Genomic DNA, 9,462 nt, shown 5'->3' with positions numbered 1-9,462 from the left:
TCCCAGCAGCTTAAAACCAGGAGAGAGAAAGGGAGATGTCCTGCTCTGGAGTCAGCAGCAGCTGTGGGGAAGGTCACTGGCACAGGTCCCCATCCCCAGCTCGTCTCAGGTGCTGCCCTGAGATATCTGCCCTAGGGCACAGCCACCCCTCGCTGAGTAAGGGGTTGGGCAGCCAGCACTGGGTACAGATGTGGAGATGCAGGAGGGGAGTGACCCCGAGCCACCTCTGACCCCCTGAACTGCCCAGTGAAGGGTCCCCACAGCAGGATGCTGGCAGACTGGTCAGGCACAAGGGCTGAGGCTTTCCTGGGGCATTGACAGGTGACCACATGCTGCGGGTTTGAGCAAATCTCCCTTTACACGTGACAGCACCACAATACCGGTAAGTGAATTTGGGTCATGAGAGGCACAAGTGCAGCTTAGTTTTATTTGATTTTCAAGTCCCAGATATTTAAGGCTCATTTTAAGGTTTCACATCAATTTGGAAAAATTTCAGACAAGTGTAATGGGGAATTCATATATAAACATTTATATTTCAGATATGATGAAGCTGAAGAGTTTACTAGCCATATGAAATAAATGGAGTGCTGCATTTACACACATTATTTTAGACACAGTTATATAAAAGTCTTACAGGGCATAACTTACTACACTATTGTGCTGGTTAAATGTCATTTCATATTTCAGTATGTGCAGGCCCACAACAGATCTCCTCCTACAAGAATGAACTATTTTATATATTTTTCACATTGCAGGTTCTTGAAGGTAGATGGATGAATATAGGCTTTCTAGAAACACAATGCATTACACAAAATAAAATTTAGTAATTATAGTTGCCAGTCCCAGAAAAATTAAATACTTCCAATTATTTCATACTTCAATTAGTTACAAACCCATGCAAATGCAGCCTCCTGGATCGTGATGTATCATAGATGCATTCAACCATAACTTACATGCACTTCAGACAACATCTTTGTAACAGAAACTGTCTCATGGAGTGTGATCAACATCCTAAAAACAGTCCAGTATTTCTATTCAGTTAATCAAAATCTAGCTAAACAATTTTTCTGCCTCTCTTCCTTCTTACTCCTTTATTGTCAATCTCACTTCCCATCCTCATATACCCAGTACATCTTGAAAAAGTTCTTTGCCTTGCAGATTGCTTTGGGAGGACAAACTCTGACTTGTTCTGGTGCAGATGTAGCTGTAATGTTGGTGTTAAAGGTCATGCTTCCATTTCTGAAAAATGTCTGTTTACCTTCCTATGCCTGCAGGAGTTTAATTGTGGTTTTAACGGTCTGCATATAGGGGAGAAGTGAAATTTATAGGAAACATAAGAGTTTCAGTTAACCCCAATGAAAGGACTGATCCCAGAAGGTTTCTACTCCAATTACAGTGGGCAGTCTAATAAAAATATTACCTCCCCCAACAGATATGCATTAAAAGTATGCTATAATCTTGGCAAGTCCTTCACCTGCACATTCTGCCTGTAAGGGCTGAATTCATTTGGCCAGAGAGGTGCACTGGTCCTGTTTGCATTGTTCTTGGATGCCTCACATGACATTTTCCTGCTGCTCCTCATGGCTTTCTGCAGTACATTGACATTTGTAATAACCTATGGCAACTCCAGTGTAGCTGTGTGCTGGTGTTCAGATGTCCAAGAAGATTTTGGTGCACAACATCCATATTTAATATGAATGCCTGGAATTTTGGGTGTATGAAAGTAAACAGACTGAACACTATCAGTGATTTAGAAATAATTGCTGTGATTTGCCTTCAAAAATCCTCACAACAATAACTGCATTACTTAAGAGCTTAAGAGAGCACTTCCATGATCAGCAGATTCAGCTCAGTCCTAATAAAGTGTCATGTAATGTGTTTGCAGTTCCACTAATTAATCAGTAGCAGATTTGAGCAAATGCTGAATTAATCTGGAGTTTCCTCAGACTAATAAAAGAAGCCTTATCAGAGGGCTTTGAAAATTGCATCCGCCATCCTGGTGGGGTTTTTTTGTATTTTGGCATTCAAAAATGCATCCAGTTATAAAGACAACATCACTAAAATTGCAGTTGTAGTTGATCAGCTTTGTGTGGTTCCTCTGGAAAACTCAGTGATTGAGACAAGATTTGGTATATCCTTTGCTGCTTTGTGACAGCACGTCACACATGTAAATCTATAAAGTTTTAGCAAATACATGCTTGGTATTCCTCTACCAATAAAAATCTACTGTTAGCTTAGAAGTTAGGTCAGTCATTTATACTAGGCTTGTAATTTCCACCCCCCTCCCAATTTTTCTTGCAGCAATGCATTCAGGAGCATTACATCAAATGGAATGACATCCTAGAAGGTCAGTGGTACTAGCTTGTGTGTGCTTTTTAAACTCATGCCATATAGAAAGAAATCACTACATCCTCTGTGAAAACAAAGATGTGTGCTTAAGTAACTATCTGAGTGTAGCTACCCATGCACCTTCATCTTCAAGTACAGAACATTTTAGCAGCCAAACATTGTGCAGAAAAATACTGCCTTAAAGAATTTATATTTTATGTCCAAAAACTAAATAAAAATACCTTTCTATAGATAATTGAGAGGCCTACCAGGAAATGACAGCACCACCAAGTTTACACACTGTATTTTAGGGATGCTGACTCTGATCATGGATTACTCATTTCTAGGCAAACAGATAATTTGACACCTGTATATATACATATTTAGCTATTTCTTGTCAACTTTGCAGAATAAGCCCTGATTTCATCTTTATTTCAAAATTTTCAGATGTTATCACATAAACACCTATTGTCTTGGCAATTATCTCCTCATTCTCTTGCTTCCATCTGGATTATTAATGAAATCCACTCTTCTCTCTGAGAACAGCGATTGTTCCAGGGTCTCAGAGTGACTTGTTCTGTGCAGGTTAGTCAGAACTGTAACAACCTTTACATTATTAAGGGAAAATTCAGCAGTCCTGTGATTTCACTGAAACAATATGCTGAGATGCTGTGGCTGTTCACAAATCAGGATTTAAATTCCTCACTCCTAACCTTCAATGCTGCATGCTAAAGGATATCCAGCTGTTCTAAAACATTCACCTTCTCCAAATGCTAGCAAAGCAGAGGTATCATGCCTTTTGCACACTAGTGAACTGAATCAATAGATATAAAAATCTTTGTCTGAAATAGGTTATCTAAATTTGTTAATTTTCTTTTGATTTGACAACATTCAGTGAGAATAAATAGAAATGGAAATGCAATAGAAATGTGCTTTGCACTTTTAGAGGTGTTGAACCTTAAGACCCCTAAGCAAGACATTATCCACCAAAAATCTCCTGAGAGCATTTGTGACCGAAGCTAATAAAAGTGTAAACAGTCAAAAGATTAAAAATTGCCATTAGTGTTGAATCTTGTAATCAAAATTCTGCAGCCACAGTTTTTCCTATGAGCAATAGAGCCTTGGAAAGTAAAGGAAAATTATATCAATATGATGCATGATTTCATTAGATTTAAAAGAAAACAGTATATCTCTTTTATGGAAGGAACCAGCACACATCACAGAAGACAAATAAAAGAATTTCTGTTCAAATTTCTTCAGTCATTTGATGACTGTATACAACTCATTATTTACCAGTGTGAACGAAAATGTGCCCTTCAAGTGCCTGCTCCAAAGCACAGACAGTATGTCTGATTCTGTTTTCAATTTACATATGGTTGAACCACTTGAACTAATGACTAGTCTCTGTTAGCTGAGCTTGAGGAATTAAAAACTTTTTCCAGTATATTTTAAGGCTTTTTTCCAAGAGATTCTGTTTCCAGTACTGTGTTGAACAGGGATCTCTGAGCTGCTATTCCTTTCAATATGGAGCAGCATTGCAACACAGAAGGCTGCTGACACATTACTCTCAACTCATAGTAAAAATGTGTATTTCATCCTGTGTCCAGCCAAGCAGTGGAGGTAGGAGTGGTTCACACTGAACAGATCCATTCTACTCCATGACAAATTGTGGTTTTCCAGTATTTACGCATAGCCTGAAGATATCCATCCCTGCTAATGAGCCATAATTGACTCAACTTTGCTGAGACAAGAGGCAGTTGTAACATCTTTGAAGATGTCATAAACCATCTCCAAAGGTTCCTGAAGTGTCCCATGATCCAAAGCATTAACATCATCTAGTGTAAAACTCCCTGCCCCAGAGGAGGTACCTGGACTTTTTCACCTGACTGTGAATAAATATAAACCTGGTGGACTCTGTGTTACTTGGACTTCCCCCAGCCCAGATTGATCGGGACTGACACCACCAGGATCCACATAGTGATGACTTACTCGGTCACTCTGCTCCTCTCCCCCTGCCCTCTCTTTTTCTTTTTAAGTCTCCCTCTCTTACCTCACATTTATTGCTAAATATAAATAATTTATTGCTAAATCATAAATCACTTCAGCATGTGGTCTCATTTGCACTTTTACTCAAGCAGAGACATCTCTCTAATAATTTTAATACCTGGATGTTTCGCAGGCTGACCAATAAAACAAAGCCCTCATCATCTCTCATGCTGGGATTTTCTAGGAAATATCAGAGGTTTTAGGTTGCACTGTGTCAAGAGGGGCCCCTCCCAGGGTGTATAATGTCCTTGCAGATGCCCCAGTGAGCCAATGAGCAGGAGTACTGCTGAAAAGCAGGCCATAATAACTGGCTCCTGGGGGTCCAAGCAATGGCCACTTCAGACCACAACATCTGTGGAGGAAGTTGATGCCTCTGTTAAGAGCCTTCAATCTGAGAATGGCCAAGTCATAGTAAAGACTCTCAAACTGCTATTCTGCTTCGTGTTCATCGCATTTCCTAGATTCTTTCCAAGTCAGAGTCAGAAGCAGGTAGCATGAGAGGGCACTGGAAAAACATCTAGGAAATAAGGAAGGCAACACAGTATCTGGGAAGCTGAGGACTCCAATTTGTCCTCCCAGTTGTGGTACGGACAATTTCACTGACCAACTCTTAATTTCTTTGCCTTTCACTGCTAGGAAAACTGTCCTCCCACTGCACCTTCATTAGAGGGGAACAATTGCCCCCCAAATTTAATGCAGTCTATATTCAAGTCTACCTGGAGAAAGAAGAGAGTAGAGCCTTCAGGCTGATGTTATTGGCGGAGAGAGAGTGTGAAATCCCAGCCTTTTTTAGGCACAAGTTTACAATTAATAAAGAAATAAATATCTCTGGAGGACTACCACCTTCAAAAGCCTTGCAAGAAAATAGGTTGCATTCATAGTGGTATTAATCATGCTCAATCTATTTCCCCTCTCACTGGAAGTCAGTTCAGTTTTCAGCTAACAAGAATGGGTGCCCTACTTCAGCAGACAAACCCAGGTAGGAGAGGCACTTAGCGTGGCATTATCATCATTACATCCCAAGGTTAAAAGCAATGAAACTCCAGGAGCAGCAAAGTCAAATCAGTTCAATTGTATGACTGTTCATACTCATGAAGTGGTGAGGCTGGCAGGGGATCCAGCATAAAACTTAGGACTTTCCAAAGGAGCTCCTTTAAGGTAATTCATTGCCCTCTACAGTAGCTTAAATCAGAAGGACTAGAATGGTCACAGTAAATGTGGCTCCTGACATTTCTAAAGAGCAATATTAGTGATAGCCAGCTGCTAGGCCAGATGTCAAAGATGCATTAAGAGCACTTGATTTTAATCTAACACATTCCCAAGAAACAGAATGGATTTGGCTTTGAGCAATGCGATAAAAGATAGATTGTGATTAATGAAGCAGCACAACTTAACCACATAAGTTGACTCCCACTTCCTTCTCTCCAGTATTTTCACTGTCCAAAAGCAATTCTTTTGCTTACCAGCCTTACAAGGGACATGTAAATTGTTAATTATCAATCTGTGAGCCATTAATGAAGTTCCTTTTGCTTTCTCAGCTTGAAAACCAAGGGGGAAGGATAATAGGTTTGGTAAACAGGGCTGTTCAGATAATGGAGAAATTCAAGGAAAAGCTATCATAGAGTCAGCATGGAAGCTCAGTGCCATAATACTTTTACTAACCTGACTTCAACGTGTAGGTGGAGACTGGAATTCAGGACTGAGACAAACAAAAAAGAGATGGGATTTTTCATGGGATGTTCCAATTCAGCATGGTCTAGAACAGCAAGAGATGGAAGTATATCTTCCCTTTTGCCTAATCATTTGAACAGAGGGCACAGTGCTGGAAATAACTAGTTAGTGTTTGCCTTTTAGGATTTCACACTAGGTAATGAAGTGGAGCACATGGAACTGCAAATTCAAGACAGAAAAATAAATAGAATCCAGTATCTAATAAATGGTGCATCTTTAAAACAAGAAGCCATCATCTAGAGTTTTTTCCTCATTACATGGATTCAAAGAGCATCATGCATAGGAGCCATTTTTTCATAAGCTTGAGCTCGAAAAATTGAAGAGACTAACAATATTTAGAACATGCAATTCCATAAGCCATTTTGCAATCTGTAGGGAAGTCCTGATCTTCCAAGGAGGTGGAAGGGGTGTAATAATTCCAAACATCAAGAATTACTGAGAGGCAGTTGCTATGCTGTGACAGTCAGAGGCCCTGGAGGCTACTACCAAAATCAAGAAGGCTGTCAAATTCTCAGTTCTTCTGGGACCTCAGGCTGGATTCAAACTGCAGGAATGTCCTCACAGGGCATCTAAACTTCCCTTAACTATTGTGTCTGAATCCTCAGCTTCAGACATGCTCTAGTAACAGATGTAGTCCTGAAAAAAGAAAAGAAAATTGACTTTTCACACATACCAGCTGCTCTTTAAAGGGGATTTATTTTGTGTATTATACATCACACTTCAGAGCTCACTAGCCAAGCAATAAACTTCAGCTGCTCCAAAAAAATCACATGTCTCTAGCCTTATTTGAAGGCTGTTGCAGTAATCTTAATGAAAATATAAATACTTGATTCCCTAAGCCATTACAGAAATTTTGTCACTACCTCATAAGACTTACTAGAGTAAGTCTTATGAGGTAGTGACAAAATTTCTGTAATGGCTTAGGGAATCAAGGCCTTGTATGAAACAGCAGACTTACAGGATAAGAGGGGTTTGGATTCAGGTGGAGTTAGCTGTGCTTCCTGATATTGCAGGGTTGGAAATAAAAGACCTTCACCTTGCCCCTCCCCACCTCCTCACACACTCCATTTTCTTAATATATCCTTTTTTTTTCTTTTATGCAATTGGAAAGTAAACATTTAAACTTCTATAAGGGATTTTGGGGTTCTCCTAGTTTTGAGTCTTGGGTACAGGTGGTATTGTGGGGGGGTTTGTTTGGTTTTTCTTTTTTTTTATTAACATATAGCCTTGTTAAAAGTAGCTGATTTTACAATATCTTAAGTGGAAAGCTGGCACCAGCTCAGTCTATCATTTCTTTTTCTTCTTCATGGACCTGCAGGATGCAATTGGATGGTCCTTCTGCAGCCTTGATCTACATTTTCTGAGGAGAAGAGAGTCAGGAGAGTCTATGTAAATTCATATTTCCCTTTCCACAGTTTCTCTTTACACAAGCCCTTGGGCCACCGACTTTCTTGCTCTGCATGGAAAGGTAGGTGGATTAATCTATGAAGAATGGCTTTGTGCTCAAATGTAGCAGAACAGAGGTGCCAAATTTGCAGTTGATATTCTAATTTCCAAATCTAATCTAACAGGCATATGAGTGTACAAAAACAATTGTGACAGGATTTTTTTCTGTTTTTTTGTTTCTTTCTTCTTTTCTTTTTGCTATGCCATTGCGTCTGCTTATTCATAAGAAAATAAAAAAGAATCTAAATTCATGTTATTGGTGTAACTGATTGTGTAAATAGTGCTGGGTGGATGTGGTGACAAGAAGCTATAGGATATGAGATTTGCAAAAAAAAAGTAACCCAGTTTTCTCATAGTTCATGTCCAGCCTCACATATTTGGAAACCAAGTGCAACCACTGCGCAAGCTATGTGCTGATCCTGAAAAAAACAGTACAAAAAGGCTTAGCACTCAATAGAAATCAAATGAAGAGGTTAAGCTTTGCCAGATCCTAGTAATATCAATATCAGTATAACTTTCTGATTGCAAATGTGGTTTTTTACCCTCTCTATTATTTCAATATAGAGGTGACTGCTTAGCTTGTCTAGCTTTCCAGAACAGAGATACCAGCAGAAGACAATCTAATCACTTTGTCCTACCATAAATGTCTGAGTATAGCAGTTGCCTCCCTCAGCATTGAAATGCAACCTGTGATGAAGAGCACATCAGATTTTTAGTATTTTTCAGCAGTAAACAGAGGCACTATTCATTATTCCTGGTTTACATGCAGAAAGAGCTCAGTTTGATCCTTAAGTCTTATTTACAACAATTTTGGAGTAGGAAAGAAAAAAGAAAGAAAAGAATGAGATGTGAGAAACAAGCATGTGGGAGGTTCATGAAATTATTGAAGTATGTTTATTATTTATTTATTTAAACTGTTTATTATTTATTTATTTAAACACTGTTGGGATGTTTGTTTAGTTAATTAAAGCAGGTTCCCTGGAGAGTGACAGCTACCCTCATGCTCTGGAAGGGACTTTGTGTGCTGCTCCTTTAAGATTTAAGGGGTCTGTAGTGATTTAAAACCCATCTGGAAGATTAAACCCCACTGAAGCTGTTCCCTTTCCCCTTTCCCTTCTCACAAAGGAGGAGGACTACGAGAGATTATATATTGGAACAACAATTTACTGAAAATCACAATACCCACAGGAGCACTGATAGCTAAAAGATAGATAAAAGAACCCAACAACAATTTACAAAAGAGAGAGGTGTTTTAGCCTCAAAAGCATGTTCACCACCAAACTTTGCCCTCCATCTCCCCATTAAAAAAAAAAAAAAAAAACCAAAAAAAACCCAAACCAAAACAGCAACAAAAAACCCCTCCAAATCAACAAATAACTGGGACAAAACTATCCCCTTGGGAGCTTAGATTATCCATGCCATGCTGCCCACTGTTTCCTCCAGCCCACTGTTCTCAGCTGTGTTCAGCAGTGTCCACTCAGCTGCTTCTGCTCCAGCTGGGCTTTTGGGCTCCTCTGTAGCTCTCCTGGTGTGGTGGCTCTGCCCCAGATCTCCAAGCAGGTCTCTGCAGTTTGGAGCAGCAGTGCCTGGGGCTCTCCAGGCTGGCACAGGACACTGCCACTGCTGCTCTCCTGGGGCAGCAGGGCTCTCTCCTGGTGCCAGCAGCCCTGTGGCTGTGATCCTGCTCCCACACGCTCCAGAGTCAGCCAGGAAAAATAGCAAACATTCAGTTTCTGGCCCCATCTTTTTCTTGCCAAAATCACAACCCCAGCAATGATGTGGGTGGTATTGAACAGACAGTGCTAGAAGATTCTGCCCCTTTTTTCTGTAGCCAGGATAGGGTTTGACAAAAAGGTCACGTAAGCAGACCTACCAGGGGTAAGGGTTCTGTTTGAGATACACCATTCCATA

This window comes from Molothrus ater, chromosome Z (assembly GCF_012460135.2).
Source record: "Molothrus ater isolate BHLD 08-10-18 breed brown headed cowbird chromosome Z, BPBGC_Mater_1.1, whole genome shotgun sequence".
Classification (NCBI taxonomy): domain Eukaryota; kingdom Metazoa; phylum Chordata; class Aves; order Passeriformes; family Icteridae; genus Molothrus; species Molothrus ater.
This window is presented reverse-complemented; position numbering follows the sequence as displayed.